Source organism: Canis lupus, chromosome 1 (assembly GCF_048164855.1).
Source record: "Canis lupus baileyi chromosome 1, mCanLup2.hap1, whole genome shotgun sequence".
In the NCBI taxonomy this organism is placed as follows: domain Eukaryota; kingdom Metazoa; phylum Chordata; class Mammalia; order Carnivora; family Canidae; genus Canis; species Canis lupus.
In genome coordinates, this window is record NC_132838.1 from 87,712,253 (window position 1) to 87,729,627 (window position 17,375).

At 37.7% G+C, this 17,375-nt stretch overlaps 1 protein-coding gene and 1 long non-coding RNA gene across 14 annotated transcripts in view; one reads left to right on the forward strand and one right to left on the reverse strand.

The window, feature by feature from the left end:
• The window catches only part of TRPM3 (transient receptor potential cation channel subfamily M member 3), a 493,501-nt gene that overhangs the window by 199,478 nt on the left and 276,648 nt on the right, over positions 1–17,375 (forward strand). The window lies entirely within an intron of this gene.
• The window catches only part of LOC140639862 (uncharacterized), a 131,036-nt gene continuing 122,735 nt past the window's right edge, over positions 9,075–17,375 (reverse strand). The window contains exons 3-5 of one of the 4 annotated variants that reach the window (XR_012036508.1): positions 13,771–13,854; positions 9,995–10,070; positions 9,075–9,897 (exon numbers count right to left, since the gene is read on the reverse strand). This is a non-coding gene — a long non-coding RNA (uncharacterized lncRNA). Of the gene's footprint in view, positions 10,074–13,770; positions 13,855–17,375 lie in introns of all 4 variants that reach the window. The other 3 variants (XR_012036510.1, XR_012036506.1, XR_012036507.1) reach the window with 3 other exon arrangements.

The window sequence follows — 17,375 nt, forward strand, 5'->3', positions numbered from 1 at the left end:
AATTAAAAATGAAATAAAATAAAATTAATTAATTAAAAATGCTCATACCAACATTGTTTATAGATTTTGAAATACTGGAAAGGCAATGAATGATTATCAGGAGGGAATCAATAAATCACATGATAGAGTATTGCACAGCATTAAGTATCACGTTCTGAAGTATCCTGATACAAGGAAATATTCACGATATAATTGTAACTAAAAAATAATAGGATATGGAAGTGGATGGTCAGTGTGACTATAATTTGGGGAGGAAAAAGAAAAGGAATCACGGAAGGAAAAGAGATATTATCAGACGTTCAACAAAATGTCGAGAGTAGTTATTTTTGTTATTGGAGGATGTTTAGCAGTACCCCTGGCCCCCCAGATATGACAACCAAAAATGTCTCCAGACTGTTAAATATTCTCTGAGATGGGGTGGAGAATCACCACCCTTATCTGGGAACCACTGGCTTAAAAGAAAGAAGTAAAATCAAGTTATCTCTGTCCTTTTATATGACTGAGCCCGGCTTGATCAATAGAGTGTTTAGAAGTATCCAACGGAGAACTTTCAGAGTGACTTACTAGCTCTCTAGAGTCTTCCTTAAATGCAGTTCTTGGGGAAGCAGATTTGACATCTGGCAAGAAGGGCTCATAGAAAATACATTTCTATATACACACTGAAAAAAAAAAAAAAGATTTTCTAACTCATGACCCTGAGAACTTGGGCATCTTTTCCTTCGTATCCGCTACGTTACTTTACCATCATCTCTTGGGGAAAAGAGACTCAGTTCTCAGCACTGACAGGTGATGATGACTTGTTTTGTTTTGTTTTGTTTTGTTTTGTTTGTATTTTCTACCTGTTCCATACTGTCCTACATTAACATGAATTAATGTTATCAGGGAAAAAAACTAAGTATGTTTTAAGAACCCCCTGTAGCAGGCTAGGAAGCAAATGCTCGATCCCTGGCTATTGTTGTCCTGAGGTAATCCAACACATTTCATCTTCCCTCTGTACCTTTTCCATCATCTTAACATAGGACACACCTGAATAATTACATTAGTAAATATGAACACGTAGTAGATATGAACGAATATTGAAAAGTGTGAAATACCATGGGAATGAATACTCCGTTACCTTAAGTAGTGTTTCCCTTCAGGTTCTCTAGGCTTTGTTTTCATCAGCTAGTTTACCCAGATTGTCAAAGAAAGAAATGAACAGACTGAGCCATTTGTAGGCTGCAGTTAATTGTCCCTGGAGAGGCATTGTCATTTCTGATAGGTCCAATAGCCTACTCCATTTAGAAAGCCAAAGTCAGGAAGGCCAATCACTTTTACCCTTGAAGTGGGCATGATTTCTGATAAGCCAATTAGTTGTATAGTGGCAGGTGAGTTCACAGCAGGTGAGCCTCTGTGCAAAGTGCTTATAGAGTCTCCTCTCTTTCCTCAGGGCCCAAACATTACATTCTATTTAACATGCTGGTTACCTGCAAAATCTCCTTTTGAAAAATAACCTCTTTGGAGATCCAACCACAATATGTGGAGGGAAAACAAGCCTGAGACCACTTAGCTGCACAACAATAACTTAAATCAAATAAAAGGAGCTGGCTGTTTCCCTTAACAATTTTTTGAACTGAAATTTTCTCACCAGTGGAGTATCAGTGTGTGAGGGTTTAGCCACAAGCTAAGTTAAAGGAGTTGTAATAAGTTTTGAAAGCAATGATTGAGTAGGAAAAAAATGGTAATCTAAGGAAAATATTATGTATCTTCAAATAGCAGCAGGAAGAGTGTCTGCAGAAGACAGGCAAAGATGCAAAAATGTAAAGACTGGCTTTGTGCTACCTAAACTCCTTTTTAAATAGCTTTATCAAAGCATAATTCACATAACATTAAGTTAACTCACTTTAAGTGTGTCATGCAATAATCTTTAGGAAATTTATAGAACTGTGCATTCTCAGCACACCAATTGAACTTGTTTCTGAGGCCTACCTAACATATCGGATTGTCCAAGTCTACCCTAATAACATAATGCACGGGGACACGTGTATGTGGCTGAGTACACGATTTGGAGAAGTGGTGTTTATTCAGCATTGAATTCTTTTTGCCAAGAATTGATTCTAAAGGAATGTAGTGCATGCAAAGAGAGAGATGCATAGGTTCTTCAGAGTCCTAATTCAGGTAATCCCTTTTCAATCTGCTCATGGATACATATGGAATAAAGTATTCTTTGATATATGAATTTCTGCTTAACATTATGTTGATGAGAATCACCCACATGGGTGCCCGTAGGAGGAGTTTATTCTTTCTCACTGTGCATAGTATTTCATGGTATATAACTAATGATACCATACACATTCATCTACATGCCTTTTGTGAATATACGTATGTATTCCTGTTGTTATTCACCTAGGAGCAGGATGACTGGATCCTAGGTTATGCATATATTCAACATTAGTAGAAAATTCAAAGTAGTTATATCAATTTACACTCCACATATTATAGCAATGTATGCCACATCCAGCATTCAAGAATCTCATTCTTGCACCATCACCAGCATTTCATGTTGTTGGTCTTTTTACTTATAGCCATTAGGGTGGGAAATGTACCAGTATTTCATTGTGGTTTCGATTTTTATTCTCCTGATGACAAAGGAGGCTGAATACATTTTAAAATGTTGATGGACCATTTGGATTACTTCAAAGGATCTCATCAAGAACTTTGCCAACTCGTCATTAGAGTGTGTGTTGGACCCTGCCTCGATTAACTCAGTCCTTCAAACCCCCACCCTTGAACCCTTAGCTACTTGCTCAATGGACGGCACAAGCGACCAATGCTTTTGCCTCCTCCCCTACAACATAGGCTGCTTGGGTCTTCCCCAGCATAAGGAGCTGGTCATTAGTGTGGTCTTCCTCATGCCCACCATGTTGGAGCTATAGTAGTTCTGGCTCCCGAGCCCAACCTATAAGACCATGGAGGGTCTACTTCACCCACCAACTCCCTAGAGAATATCTGGAAAGGCAAATTGACTTAACCTAGAAATGTAAAACAGTTAATGCCCTAGTGTGGAGCCCTTTGACAATGGGAGCATACAAATTCTTCCCTTTCTCTTCTTTCCATAAACCCTTCTGATGTAGGCATCTATATCCTGTCCCTATGTCTGATCTAGGGACTGAACAGTCAACTAGATGTTCTTATAAATCTCTGAATAGCTAGGTATTTGCTTCCTTTCTTCCCTACCTCTCTTCTCTATTTCCCTCACTCTTGCTGCTCTGGACTTTCTATACTCCAGTAAAGCAGTATCTCATTAGCTTTCCCTCAGGGTTGGTTTTTTAGAGGACATGGACTATTGATTTGTAATTATTGATACATACCTTTAATTGATTAAATGTAATTCAAGTATCTTGTATCATGTGACTTGCCTTTTAATTCTTATAATGGATTATCTCCCAAGCATATTAATTAACTATAGAGATGACAAGTGATTATTCATTGCACATCTAATTTCCAGGTATTTATAAAGTGTTGCTGCATCTATTTATGGCAGTAAATCTGTTGGTCTCTTTGTACGGTGGTATGTTACTCCTCAGAGTAATCAAATATACTTTACTGAAAGAAAAATGGCATAATTACAGTTAAATAGAGGCCATTCCCCTTGGTCAGTTTTAATGACAGTGCAAATTCTAGCGTAGGCATGGTATCTTCTGCAAGATGTTCATAGTTGCTACTGCTCTCTACATAAAGGGAAAAGGGACTTTTAATTAGTTTTGAAAATGTTGACTTAAAAGTTAAACAGCTTACTTTACTGCAATATTTATGCTCTTTAATATGTTAATGTGCATTGGGTATTTCCAGAAGGAGATTACAGTGTGTATTAACTTCAGATGTCTTTTAAGTGACATCTTGCAGGAAAAATGCTATGAAAGGCATAGATTTAGAAATAGTACACCAGAATGTGACCTACATTACATTTGTAGGCTTAGACATTCTAGTGGAGGAAAATGGATAATTAATGATTGACAGGAGCCATATCTATTTATTATTGATGCTCAGGAGATGGCTTTTCAGGATTATTGGCATCTCCCCCGCATATCTTGAAACCTGCCAAAACAGGTGAGTTTTTGCTTACCTACTTCATGAAGCCATGCTGAGTGAAGCAGTGTGATGAGATTCAGGGATCTTTATTATTTTTTTAAAGATTTATTTTTATTTATTTATGAGAGGCAGAGACACAGGCAGAGGGAGAAGCAGGCTCCCTGCAGGGAGCCCGACGTAGGACTCGATCCCGGGACTCCAGGATCGCACCCTGGGCCAAAGGCAGGCGCAAAACCGCTGAACCACCCAGGGATCCCCATTCAGGGATCTTTAAAAGGAAAACTTCCCCAGCCATAAGGAAATTTATGCTTTGGAATATAAACAAGAACTTTAGAAAAACTCCTTTCAGATTTTGTTATTATCAAAAGATACTGATGTGCAGTGAAAAGACTCCCCCTTCACTCTTTTAAGGTGTCATTAAATTAGTAAAACTTTATTTCAATACCTTTGAAGAGAAAATATTCTAAATGATTACCCTGTCTTCCCAAACTCAGTACACCAAATCCAATTTAGCCCTTCCTTGAAAGTGTCATTATTTTGTGACATTTTGTGCTGAAAGTCAGTGCTGCCCTACAGTCGTTAATATATGTTGGCCATTTACCTCATCCCTATGAGGCCCCAGCTTGCTCTGTTTTCTGAGGTCACTTCTTATCTGCCTTTGAAGTCCTTCCTTCTGATCCCCCTTCTTCACACCCCTCCCCAGACTGCTTCTAATCTACTGGGCCCTTGGAAACCATGTTCACACACTTGTTGATATAGGTAATAACTTCAAGAAGCAATCCCAGAACAAATAACTAAATTGTACTTCTTTGATTAGAAAGAAGTAACTTCTCAGAAACTTTCTTAGTTTTCTTATTAGGCAAATATTTGATCAACAGGAATTAGTATGGTCTGGGGCTGTGTTATGGATAGTCAGGTTTGCCAGAAAAGTAGGGAATCTTTATTTGTATCAATTACTCTTAATTTGTGTTAACTTCAAATAAGCAAAAAAGAAAATATATTACTATTTCAAATTCTATATCATTCTGTATCTCAGAGAAAACATTTTCTCCATTCTACTCTTACATACACGCAATGAATGCTTAAACAACAGTTAAACTCATTTATTGCATAACTCTTATGTATGAGAACCCTGCTATTTGCAAAGAATAGAGCCAAAAGGGTGGTAAATTTGATCCTAGTAGTCCTAGCCAATAAAGTGAAACAATATTCTACCATAAAATTTAACTTAATCACGTTTTAGTGTTTTATATTCAGCACTTTGCTTTTTCATGTTTTAGTGATAAACTCAACAAAATTTCCATCAGTTCCCCTGTCAAGAAAAAAATACAATTGATTCCTAGTTCTGATCCCTTTCTTTTTACCCAAGTCCTTAAAAAAAAAAAAAATCCCAAGAACACATTAAACAGAGTATTTTAAGGGAAATTATCTTTTTAGGGATGTGGGCGGAAGCCACCATTCACACTTTAAGAGACAGAGAATGTTAGTGTAGGGATGCCAATGTGGCATTTCCATACAATGAAGCTAATCCCTACAACCAAACATGTCAGTCATTTCTCTGTGTATTAATGCTCAACTCTCATTTAAATAGCCAGGAAAACTCTGATCTTTGTTTTAAGTGCAAAGCCCTGCTGATGAGCCAACTTTGTTCAGGCCTCCGGCACATTGTTTGTGCTTCATGACCTGGAAAAAAGACCCATTATATCTGAAAATGTTAACGTTTCAACACAGGAAAGGACAGTAAGGTACAAACCAACACGGAGTCATCTTTCCTTTGTACTGGATTTGGTTTCTGAATTCTTTCCTGGGAAAGAGCTCTGGCTGTAATTTTCCCCCGGCCATCTTCATGGATAACATCTCCACATTCCCCATCCTCTTTACCTGCTCTTTCACATTTACAGCAGAGCACATTTTGCCTTGTGTTATGGCACCCTTTACACCAGACTGTAAACTAGCAGCAGGAACAACAGGCTTAGGTCGCTCTATTTATGGCACAACTGTGGGCTCTTTCAAAGGGTTCTGGAACTTATTCTAATGAAATCCAAGCCAACAAACTTTCTTTTCCCTGAAACATCATTATGTGCAAATCAGAAGTCATTCCTTCATTCATTCATTTCTTCATTCATTCATTCATCGAGGATGTATTAGGCATCAAGCACTGTGAAATTCTTCAGGGATCTCACCACCTAGCATGGTGCCTGGGGCTGAGTATGTCCACAAAAATGGAATCATTGAGTGAATGGCCTGTGTTTAGCTCATTGTAATTTCTCTGGAAGAAGAAAAAAGCAATTAACTTCTTATTCAAGTAATAGATGAAAGATTGGGAGGAAAACCAACACGACCCTAACTTGTCTCATACAGATGCAAAGAAATTGTGTCTCTTGTACAAAATCTGAAATCTGTGTCCCTCTCTTATCTTCCTCCAAATTAAAATACTTGGCCTTCCAAGTAACAAAATAAATCTTAATTGGTTCTCATTCAGTCATCAGCATTTATTAAATAAGTACAATGAGTGTCAAGTACAAAAGAGATGACGCATCCCAGATCTTGAGTGTGATAAGGTCAAGCATAACCACGGCTTTGCTGAGTGTGGGGGTGAGGAGATGAAGGGAACTGCCTGAACCAGAGCTGTAGCCATAACTGACCTTGTGAGATGATGCTTCTTTGCACCTCAGACTTTTCTGATCCTGCCTTTGCTATGTACCACTTGCCTGCAGGTGTGGTGAATTTGGATCCTTGTCAGCTAGCTCTGTTGCTGAGAAGCAGGCTTGGTTAAAGGAAAGTGACATAATGTAATTACAGCTGGATGATATTCACTGCTGACCTCATGTTCTATATGACTGCACCGCAGTCACCAAAGAACAAGATTGTTAGGGCATGAAGCTTACTTTGTGTGGCCACAGTGTCTGTCAGTGTCCTCTTATCCTAATTGTAGCAACAAGCACAATATTTAATAGATATATAATAACGATAATGGACATTACCAACCGGTTAAAGTTTACACAACACTTTTATATATGATCTCTCATGTACTCTCCAATCAGACATCATCCTCAAGGGACATTAGTCTGTTATTATAATTTGGAAATTAATAACTTGGAAATAAAACTTACCTTCTCTCTGTTCTTTTGTGCCATTCAGAAACATCAAAACTTTAATGCTTCAAATTATCCAAGTCTGGTGGTCCTCCATAGCTGCATATATTTCTGCTTCTCCCATTGTAAACAATTTTTTGAATGCTTAAATTTTGTAATTATTTAATGAAGTTATTTCTGGATATAAAATAAAATTCCTGAGTGTGTTCTTTCCACGGTATATTTCAAATTCCATAAAATGTTTTACCACTATAAACAGGTTGCTAACCAAAGTCACATTTAATTTATCTTGTTAAGATAAAAAAGGTGAATATTATATTTTGATAAGTTCCTCACACAAGATAAGCCATCAGATTAGGAATGTCTTGCCTTCTGTATTACTTGGTAATACTTGGAGCTGCCTCATGGGGATTTTCTCTCCAAGGACTGGCTCTTTATTTTTTGGAAATGCTTCTGGAGTCATTAATCTGTCCCCTCTGAGTTTAGTGATGAAGGGTGTTTCCCTTGGTTTTAATTTTTGTCATCATAGCCACACCCATGACAATGTGTAGGTCTTTACCCCATGCACCTTCATCTACTTGCTATTTATATTTTAGGCCCTTTTCTCTCTCTCTCTCTCTTCTATATCCCTCTTATTTTAGGCTGTCCTGTTCCTTCTGGAACAAGGCAGCATATAAATAGCCCTGAAACAAAGCACATTGTTAAGGCAAACCAGTCAGGAATTTCTCTTGAAAACAAATGAAGGGAAGGGAGAGTTGCCCCCTATATCCCACTGCAAATATCATAGAACACAGTTTTGAAAGCTCTGTATAAACCTCTAAAACATAAGTGTTGGGCAGTCAGTTAAGCATCTATCTTTGGCTCTGGTCATGATGCCAGGGTCCTAGGATAGAGCCCAGCATTAGGCTCCCTGCTCACTGGGGAGCCTGTTTCTCCCTCTCTCTCTCCTGTTCTCTCTGTCTCTCTGTCTCTCTGTCTCTCTCTCTCTTTCAAATAAATAAATAAAAATCTTAAAAAGAAAAACAAAAAACAAACATAAATGTTCATAAGGAAAATATTGTCCTCATGAAAGCATTGTGACTCACTGCCTCTGAGGCCAGACACAGACTCTTCCTCTAGGCTGACACTGCTCACCTATGAGTCTGGACCATCAACATGATTTAGGGCAGAATCAGAAGTTATGAAGTAACTCTGGCTAGGAGAGAAATGAGAAGAGTGTGCAAAGGTTGATCCAAGTGAACCATCCACTTAGAGTGGGAAAAGACTAGAGATTCTTATTAAAAGAAATTTGTGGCTACTTCCTAGTTTTGTACTGTAAGTTATAGAATATGCCTTTTGAGATGAAGTACTTAATTACTTGATTCCCTTTTAATGTTCATAATGTATTTCTGTAATTCTCTGGTCTGTTTATTTTTTTCTATGTGTACCCTTAAGCTCCAAACTCCATTTCTGGGTTGTTGTTTCTTTTTTTTTTCCCTTCTTTTAACTTTCTTAATCTCTGCAAGAAGTCTCTAAACTATGACCTGCACTTGTACCTCATTCACTTGATTTTCTAGAGATCTATTTCTTGACCTCTTATATGCTCGATTATATCTATGTCATTAAAGTTATGATTCTCATACCTGGAATTTGATTTTTCTGTTTTGATGAATTTACTTCCATGGACATTTCCAACCCTGAGATCTCTGAAATGTTCTTTTTGTCCAAGAAAGGAAAGGATGATGAGGGTTTATACAATGCCTGTCCTTACATTCTTTCTTGATGGATACTCTAAAGCAATTATAATGCCACATTGGTACAATTAAGACCAATGTCTTCAAGTATACATTTATTCAATAGTTAATTGATTGACCCATTCATTTATTAAATCATTCTTCAAATATTAAGTGACTTCTCCATGCAAGCACAGTGCTAAGAAGTATTTCTATGGTAATAAAGTAGGGAGGGTTCCTAACCTGGAGCCTGGTGGAGAGAAACACATGGTTAAGCAGATGCTATAAAGTGTAATCATTACTATGGTCTAGGCATCTGTGGGGTACATTAGAGCACAAAGGAATGGGTGGTCAGTTCTCCCTCAGTTATAGGTAAAGAAAAGCTTTATAAATGACCTAATGATTCAGTTGAATTTTCAAAACAGCATATCCCTAAGAGGCCAGGGGAGGGGACAAGAATTTTGGTGATTTGGGTAGAGGATATAGTACAAAAAAATCCCAAGGGACATAAACCAATTTAAACAGCTTAGGATCTCAGATGTAGTTTTGTGGCTCAAGTGTGAGGTGTGAAGGGGAAACAAAGTAAGAAATCAGTAAGGAAAGAAACAGAAAGGGGCTTAGAATGACATAAGACATTTGGACACAAACCTTTAGGCAGTGAGGATCTATTTGAAGGGTATGGTCAAATTTGCCCAAGCGACCATGTGTTTATACATAAAATCTAACTGTCGGACTACCTATGGGAATGGCAAGTCATGTATTAAGGCTACAACAAAATGTGGTGCAGATTTGCAGTCAATGATAGTAGTTTGGATTATCTTATAAAATGAAAGCTCTCTTTCCCTCTTTTCATTTTGGTCTGTTCTATTGCTTTTTCATCCCGATTTCACATCTATCACTCATCCTTTTCCTAGAGGCTTCCATGCCCTCCTCCTTTCTCTCTGCAGCATCACATTTCAGGTTCTTTGAATATTTTATGCAGGCACTGGCCTTGGCTTCCTCTTTTCACTGGCTGTTTCCTATGAAGAGATAGCACATTTATTTCTCTTGTCCAAGTTCCATGGTGGTTACAAGCTTGCCAGTTAGGCACACATTTCCTAGAGCCATTTTGATCACCTTCATTCCCAGGAAGAGCTTCTCTTCCAGAGATTTGTTGAGCCCAAATGATAGCCCAAGCTTCTGTATCCTCAGTCTGCTTTCATGTTGGTAGACATAGAAAAAAAAACAAGAAAATCTTTCAAAAACATTCACTTTTAAACTTCCTGCAAGTTGCTCAGTGAGAGTTTAGGTTCCTACAATGCCAAAATAAAGACCGTTCTAACGAATCACTTACCATGCAACACTTGTCAGGGATCTCATTGGAGCAGGGGTATCTCCAGAGCTAGCAGAGCTCCAGAAATTGGACTTAACACTATATTTTATCATGAACTGTTAATTATCTATGGTTTAATAATAACGGCCCAGGCAGCCTGAGCCTTACTATAATTTACCAGTCTGACCCTCCCTGACCTCCACAAGAGATGCTATTAATGGCCAGTGAGCTGGTGCACAGCAGTACAGAGAACTGTCTTCTAGGTCATCAGCATAATTTAGAAGCCATTGTTTGTTTAATTTTACAAACCATTAGCATACTCTGCTTCTTCCTTTCACTAAATGTAATCACTGCCTTCTTCTCGGTGCAGACATCCACCTACAGATTTTATAATTTTTTCTAGGAGACTGCCTTTGGGAAAACAATCTCTCCTCTTCAAAACTCAGCCTAGACTTTTTCAAACTTTTGGAGCGACTGTCTAATATAATAAGAGATCTCTACGAGGAATGTTTGGAAAATCTGGATCTAGTTCCAGCCCTAATAAACACTCTCCCTTGTGCACCTTGGCTTTCTCACCTGTCAGAAAGATTAGTCAGCATGTCTGCTTTGCTCTGAAAGGCTCTGTGGCTTGAGGCAGGTCTTTACACTGCTCTGTCACATAAAAAACTATTGTAAACTAGAGAAACTGGTTTTAAAAAGACATAAATCTCTTGGTTTAGGCATTAGTCCCTATAAATCTCATTATTATTATTTGTCAGAGTAATCTTTTCATGAGAATCTGCCGAATCCAATCCAAGAGTGATATACAGTGAACTTTGAGGCTTTTATTAATAAATGTTAAAGTACTTTACTACACAGTGAACATCAGTTGTGATTAAACAGCTGTATTTTTTGTCTCTTTTGTTATTGGAAGTACTCATTGTCCCTACACGTTCACACATTGATTACTGCTTTTCTTGCATAATAATTCATGCACATTCACTTTTGAATCCTTTTGTCTTCTAGCATCTGGCTCTTTATTTTCTGTGACTGTATCTCATAAAGAAATCAAAGATATGGTGGTTATCAGCTTAATGTAATGAATATGTGTGGCTGAAGTGGAAAATACATCCAGGCCTCTATATATTTTGAAGGGTTTTAGCCTTTCAGTGATCAATTTAAGCTAAATAAATTTGTAAGATTAAATCACCACTTTCCACTAGACTATATTGCCATACTGTGCACCTAAGGGTCATCTAAGACTTCGGCTCTCTCTGTTAAATTTGCTCTCTCTTCCAGGTGTGTTCTTTATGAGATTACCCCTTTGGTTTGGGGTTGAGGGTTAGCCAGAAGTCTGTCTCTTTTTGTAAATTATATGCACCATCTAATTTTCTGAGGTTTCTGTATATTCCTGTACAATATATTCTCAATGTCATTTTGCTCACAGGAAATTCCTTGAAAATGGTATTTGAAAATATACCACAAAGTAGAAAATTATCAAAAGGAATTTCTCTTCACTCATAAATACGAAAAATTTTCTGTAATCCATTTGTCTCATCACAAATACTGGGAGTTATCACAGGTCACCTTTAATTAATCAGTTTGTTGTATTAGATAGTTCTAATGAAAATATCGGACAGGAAGAAAACGAAAATTTAGGATTCCATCCAGTTATGAATTACATAGTTTCATTTCAGATAGCTTGGGCAGTTAACATGCTCCTCTAGATTTTCAGTGGCATATAAGCTATCTTATAGATAGACATGCCTCATTGGAATGGAAATGATGGTCTTGCCCTGTTGTAGAAAATTTTAAGGTTTTAAAAAATCTTCTGAAAAGTTAATATGCATTAAGCATAAGAACAGAATTCAAAGTGGTGTGCACTTGAGAATTCTACAAAGAACATAAGATGCAGCAGTGGGTCTCCTCTGACTGCAGATCCATGTGTGTGTGCACTGGCATACAGAATTGTCACATCGCTACTAATGTTTATATAGCACTTGACACTTTGCCAAGTGCTTTCATGGACAAGATCTTATCTGAGGTTCAGTACACTTGATAAATAGGGACTCTTGTCATCTCCCTGGGTCTTGGATGGGGCTCTGAAAAGATAAGGATCTTCCCAGGTCCTGACCCTGGCACCCAGTAAAGCCAGCACTCAAACTGATGTTGTCTGACTTCTAAACTTGTGTTCTTTTTCTCACATCAGATTCACAGACCTAGCAGCAGTATCCACATCCTTTGGTGGATCCTGTTAGAATCAGTATGGCAATAAGATATAAGCGTCTTAGAGATGTAGGCCCTCAAGAAGGTCTGTTGTAAGTACTGTTGTCATGAAATACTAACATTTATTTAGGTAACAAACTGTCAAGTGTTATATAAATATTAGTAATACTGTGACAATTTCATGTGACAGCCCAGAGATCTGGGCCCCGGAGACATCCAGGTGCCTTATTTTCTATTCTTTCCAGAATTCACTAGAGTACATAACCTCGTATTTTATTTTTATCTTCAGCACTCTTTTTTTTTTTTTTTAATATCTTCAGCACTCTTGATCAGCATTGTACAAGTAGGGGCTGAAAACAGTGCCTGGGACAGGGTAGGTGCTCAAGAAAACTTTGTTGACAGAAAGTGATGAGAGTAACCCTAGCTCTTATACCAAAGGCATAGATCTTGATGTATAGAGAGATGTTCCATGAGATGCAAACATGAAATATAGCAAACCAGGGTAAAGCAGTCCCAGAAAGCCCATGTGATGTGCCATGGTCCCACTTGCCCAGATCCATTCACTCCATAGCCCCAGGCAAACCCTACCTGGGTCCTAATTTGACTCTGCTCCTAGATGGCAGAGCCATTGGTCAGCTCCACTGAAAATACGCCTTTTTGTGGTTTATGTAACAATCCCCAAAGTGTTTTCATAGACATTGCCTTTGAGCTTCAGATTAACTCTGAAGGGAAAAATCCCAGGTCCCTGCACCTCCTCGGGCTCCTTGATCTTTAAAGTTCTTCACCATTCTTGTGCTGTGATTCTTTCTTCGCTTGTCAGTTGGAGACATGCATATATCTGTAATGGAATTACTTCCTAAATTTTAAGCAAAGCAAAGCAAATTTTTCCTCTAGGACTTGCCTGCTTATCTTACTTTTTATTTTGGTCTTAGATCATAGTCCTGATTGTTTATATTAAAAGCACCCAGAACCTCTACGTGTGTGTGTGTGTGTGTGTGTGTGTGTGTGTGTGTGTGTCTATGAATGCTATGGCTACACATCATAATTAGATGGCTGTGTACGTGCAAACACAGACCTATGTCTACTGCATTTGTACACAATGCCATATAAGACAACTTGCATCTTTAGCTCAACAAACTGCACATTAAAAAAAACACATATATTGGTGTTGAAATTTGATGGGATGACTTCAGACACCTTTTCATTTCCTGGACTGTATATGCTCTCCTCTAACTGTTCTAAACAAAATTTTCAAGTACCTGGACATACCTGACCCAGTTTGCCTCCAGTATAGTATGATTCCCCATATGTGGAGTAATGCCTTAAGCACATTATAACTTTTGCTATTTTTCAGTAGAAAAAAAATTGTGCTTACCTCGTCATATTTTTCCACTTCTTTAAAAATAACTGAGAGGCTTAAAATGCTTTGCATAAGGACTTGTTTCGTGTCCCAGGCCTTCTTTGGGAGAAAAGAGAAAGAATCCTTTGATGTAAATCTTTTTTGATGTAATCCTTTTCTAATATTAATCTTATTCACTGTGTGTCGATCTTTAATTACCATTAGCCCTTTAATCTGACCACGTGTGGGATTTGGGGAGGGGGTGGTATTTTGCTACCACAAAATGACCCTAGGTGCATGTATTTTAGTTTTCCTTTTATAAAAAGTAAGAGTTCAGAGCCCTAGCCATTCCAGGTCTAAGAGGTATACTTTCATCCCAAAGTTGTCAAGATACAACTAAAAAGTTGGTGGTCACCATGGGGCATCGTAATATTTATGTTATACTATTATTTGTATTAATAGTCATATCACTATAACTTGTACCTTATGGTACTTTATCATTTGGGAAAGAGCTTCTTATACAGTACGCATTCACATTATGTGTTCATTTGAGCCTAGGAAAAGCCCTGTGAAGCAAACAGAGCTTCCTTTTTATGGATGAGAAAATTGGGGCTTGGGGTATTACAGTTTCTGCCCAAAGTTCCTTGTGACAAAGCCAGCTCTCTGACCCCAGCCTCAGGGAATGGTCCATGTGACTTCACCAAGCAAACCTCCACATCATGGGGTCCTTCCAGTTTGGAGGATTTATGGAGAGTAGTTTCACTAGCAAATGTGTTACTGCTGTCTCAGACAGTACCTGCACCCAGGTGTTATCATAGCTATCCAGTGCAGGAGACTGCTTTGGGGAAAGAGGTCATCAGTGTTGCCTCTTTCCCACTAGGCTCTAGAAAAGTGGTGCTTTGTGCTTGTTTAGAATACCATTTCATATTGCAGCATGTTTACAACCTCACAAGTAGTTAGAATGTTATCATTTTCTCAATTTTATTTAAAGGCATATTTGGTCATGTCATTAAGTGCAGGTGTATTTTTATTATTCAAGTTTTTCCTATTCCACCTTTGGCATACATATGATTAAAATAATAATTATCAAGGGATTCCTGGGTGGGTCAGTGATTTAATGCCTGCCTTCAGCTCAGGGCGTGATCCTGGAGTCCCGGGATTGAGTCCCACACCGGGCTCCCTGCGTGGAGCCTGCTTCTCCCTCTGCCTGTGTCTCTGTCTCTCTCCGTGTTTCTCATGAATAAATAAATAAAATCTTTTTAAAAATAATAATAATTATCAGTATTAACCACTTACACCTTCATATTGATTAAGAATTAGAATAGCCTCTTTAAATGAAAATCTTGAGACTGCATGCAAATATAGATTCCCTTAGAACTGGTTTTAACCATCCTTGAACATGATGCTTTTTCATAAATACTTGCAAATTAGCTAATTTGTTGATCCTCTCTCTTTTTTTTTTTTTTGAGGTTGAACATGCAGATATAAAGCTTAACTCCAAAGTAGAAAGAACAATGTATTAATTTGACACCTTTAAAAAAAAATTCAAAAGCACAAAAAAATGAAGTAACCAAAATTGAATCAAACCACAGAATTTCTTTCAAGATAATTATTTACAAAATAAAAAGTGACACAGCCTCAACAAATCAGCTAAAAGTATTCCCCAGAAAATAATCAAATTTCAGAAATTGGAATTATTTTAATCTCAAAACTCAAGATCTGACCCCATAATGTAAAAGAAGAAACTGTTGATCTAGGGGAATTATCCTATTTCTAGATATTTCTGGCAATTTACAGATGCCTAATTTAACATTCTTACTGTAATAGGACCTCTTTCTCAAAAGATATTGCATATTGTTAACTCATTCCACTTTTGGTAATGTGTACTACCCTGTTGACTAAAGAAGTAAATCCTCCTTCCCCATGAAGATTTCATTTGTAGATACAGTTTTTCAAAACTTTTTTTTCATGATCTCAGTCTTTCTTGTTAGAGGCTTTCCTCAAATCCTAGAAACATTTGGCTATTATTCTATCTGAAAATGAGACACTAAAATGCAAACTGAGAAATCTTTATACTGAGGTGGAACTTAGTAGCTGGTGACCTGGTCAGTGAGTACCCAATATTTTTTGGGAGAACCCTGAAAGCCAAGATCATCAGGTTTCTGTTTGGTGCTCTGAGTATTTACAAAGAAAAGTCCTCCAATGCTATATCTGAAGATGTGTGCAGGTAAGGCAGGCATGGGCAGGGGGTTGCAGGGAAGAGCTTCAGCCACATTGCTCATGTTCCAGCAGCTGAGAGAGGTAAGGAACCTGGGGCTCTCATTGGCCCTTTTGTAGACTTTTGCTTCATCTTCTTACTTCCAGTCTGGTGCCTTGTGCCTTCTTTCAGCTGCATTCAGGACTGAGTCCTCTGAGGTTCAACTTTCCAAAAGAATAAACCTCTGGTTTTCTGACTGTCTATGTAGAGTGGAGGAGGAAATTTGACTGCTTGTCTTAAAGACTTTAAACCAATTGTTCATATGGGTTTCACCCTACAACCTAACCACTCTTCAGCCTTCAAAAATACCTGGTTCCTCTATACCTAAGCCTGTCTGAGATTCAGCCAAGGGAAACAGCCTGTTTCTTGTTGCTTATGCTACGCTTTCCAGTCATTTTTCTTGAAACATCCCCAGGCAGGACTACTGGTTACTACTTATCCATGTAAAGCTTTCAATATATTGTTGGCATCTATCATGAATTGCCACCTCCTTCTCCATTCTCTTGTCCTTGTAGGGTATGCCTTTGTCTTGTTTTTATTGTGCCTTTACTGTCATTATAAGAGAATATTTGAGAGGAACCAGGAAAAATGCATGTATTCAATCTTCCATGTTTGATTGGAAGTGCTCTGAATGACCACTCTAAAATGTACTTTATGATCTTATTCCGAATGTACATCATCACCTCTTAACTTAGAAAAACAGCCTGAAGGGAGCCATGCCTCCTTGCTATTTTCTATGTGCTGGAGTCAAATTAGTGACTCTACTCAAGCCAGAATAGCCAAATAGAAATAGTTAGTGAATTATCACTGGCTTAGGAGAAAGATATTATACAGTCATCCTTCCCAATTATTACAGACATTCTTTAAATGGTATGGATTATACATTAACAATGGAGATAAGACAATAGAGTTGAAGGCAAAATATATATATATCTGTCAATGACAAAATAAATCCAAAGTCAAATCCCCTTATGAATAAAAGATAAACCTTTGAGAAACATCTTAGAGTACAGATACTATTGGATTAACCCTTTCCAATTTTATCTTAATTATCCAGAAAATTTTATAGCCAAGTTTGGACAAACCATACACACACGCGCACATACACACACACAGAAAAAAAGCAAAAAATACTCTTAATTCCTATAAGCCGAATAAGAAATCTTAAAAAGTGAATACATTGTCCTAAAAATTCAAATTTTCAGGCAACTGCTATGTGTTACATGGTTTTAATGGTTATAACAGTTGATAGTAAAGACTAAAGGTAAGCTTCCTTCAGACATAGAAAGCCTCATCATTATAGTGACTTAGGGATAGCCAAATCTAGTTAATACGCCTTCTTGGTTCTATGGAACATGCTACAATCTGTGCCAAATGCAATTAA